Source organism: Phalacrocorax carbo, chromosome 25 (assembly GCF_963921805.1).
Source record: "Phalacrocorax carbo chromosome 25, bPhaCar2.1, whole genome shotgun sequence".
NCBI classification, from domain to species: Eukaryota; Metazoa; Chordata; class Aves; order Suliformes; family Phalacrocoracidae; genus Phalacrocorax; species Phalacrocorax carbo.
Window position 1 is genome coordinate 232,827 of NC_087537.1, and position 2,181 is coordinate 235,007.

Here is a 2,181-nt window from a genome sequence, read left to right on the forward strand (position 1 = left end):
GAAAGAACAGTCTGTAAAAGGGCAATGCATTCACCTTCAAAATATAAAGTTCTCCATTTTTATAAGAAAATAGACAGTTATTCTGCATGACTGAGAAATCACAGAAACAGCACCTCACTAGCGAATGTTTTTTAATAGGGGTTTCTCATCTCCCTGCACAATGCTTCCCTCCAAAAAAAGCAGTTACTAAATCCATATAATCTGTGCAAAATGCAGTGTTGTTTCAAAGAAAACCTTTTGACTGTCATGCAATAAAATAGTCTAGGGTATTTCAGAATCATGTTTGCATTCAGTGATGCAATCATAGCATGGTAGTGTAAATTTAAACCTCTGTAACTGCCCAGAACTGAAAACTGCTTTGTAGGTTTTTGCATTTCATGGGATTTTCTTTCTTTGTGTTGTTTCTTGTTATCTTTTTGTTTTTCTTTTGTAAAATAATAAGTGGAAGAGCGAAAGTAGCATCAGTAAAAAAAAAAGTCCAAGGATACAAGAAACAGTAATTTGTTAGATTTCTTTTTTCTCCTGGTAACTGAGGCAGACTGGTAAAGTATTATTAGCTGTTCTTGTAATGATTAACTCATATTTGAAAAAAACAGCTGATCCTGTATGCATTTACTAATATTGCTGCCATCATATCTGCAAAACCACACTGAGTAAATCCTTAAACCATCTGCAGTGAAGAACTAACTGTAAAGAAGTAGAACAGATTTGGCAATTACTTGTGTAACTGTGAATTGACTAAAGAAACTGTATTCATGTATGCGTTTTTATGAACAAAGTAAAAATTTTTTTAACAACGATCAGAAAGGCCTGCTGACAAGTCTCCACATGCCTTTCTCACTCTATTTTGACAAATTTTAGAAGTTTTTCTATAGTCTTACAATCAGAGGAGTGATTGCTGCAGATGGAAGCACTGCTGCTTGTGCCCTGACTCAGAAGGAAAATGTTTTTTTCTTTCACATTATTCTTTGTTCAAGTGAACCTTAGGAGGATACTGGGAAGCATTTCCACTTTGTCTTTAGGTAATGCCGTTTGTCACTGTAATAACATATCACTAATGAGTAGCTTTGGAGAAATTAGTATTTAATTATATATTAAATCTGTAAAGCATAAAATCATCATGAACGTTTAGTAAATACTTTGATGAATAGCTTGGTTACTCTTTCCACAGTAATGTTCTGTGCTGCAGACTAGCCTTCATATGCATATGTATTTTAGTGGGATGCTTTACTCCTAAGAGCTTGACTGACCAAAGCAGCTATACTCCTAATTACTTAGTATTGCATCTGGTGAGTAATAGACCGTCCTATCCTTATCGCTGAGGACTTTGAATGACTGAAGAGCTAGAGAGGTCTCTGCAAGCTAAAACTCATCTGTTCCTAGCCTATCCCCCAAATAATATTTTTTTTTTCTAGAAAAAAAAAGAGATGCTACCTCTGTAGAGCCTAGCAGATCTTCTGCCATACCGCTGTGACTTTTGTTGACCCTCTCCTTCTGTCTCTCCAATGGCTACCCATTTTACTTCACTGAATACAGCTTCTTGTCTTTAAGGCCTGACTCGCTTCTCATGCATGCCCTGCCAGCTGTCCTATACGATCAGTCTGTGAGCTTCTGCGCCCTGGACGCCTGGCCACCAAACATCCGCCGGCACTATTTGCCCCGATTATTTTTATGCATGCTCCAATGCCGCGTCCCCCTTTGTGGGATGAATCCCCCTATAATATCCAGAAAGCCACTGCAGTGTCCTCCTGTAAGTCTCCCAAAGCACACCCGACAGCTGCCAGCTGGGGTCCGGCGCGGCCGCGCTCACCACCACCGACGCTCTCCGAGAGTGACTACAGAGAAGGGCCTCAGGAGCGCGGCCGGCGCAGAGCACCGTTACGTCGCGGCAACGGCCCAGCTCCCTACGTTGCCCAGGGGCCTCCCGAGATCCCCTGGAGGTGCGGGGAGCCCCGCACGCGCCGCGGCCGGCGCCGCCACCTCTGGGGCGAGACCCCGGGCCGGAGCTCGCAGCCACCAGGCTTGAGGGTGGGCTGCCAGCCCGACCCTACGCTACCGTTTCGCGGCGAGTCCCCGGCGCCCCACGACGAGCCAGGGGTGCTCCGACAGCCCCCAGCCCCGCCGCTGCCGCCCGGCCGGCCCTGGGCGGGTTCGGGGAGGGAGGCAGGGGGGCGGCGCGTA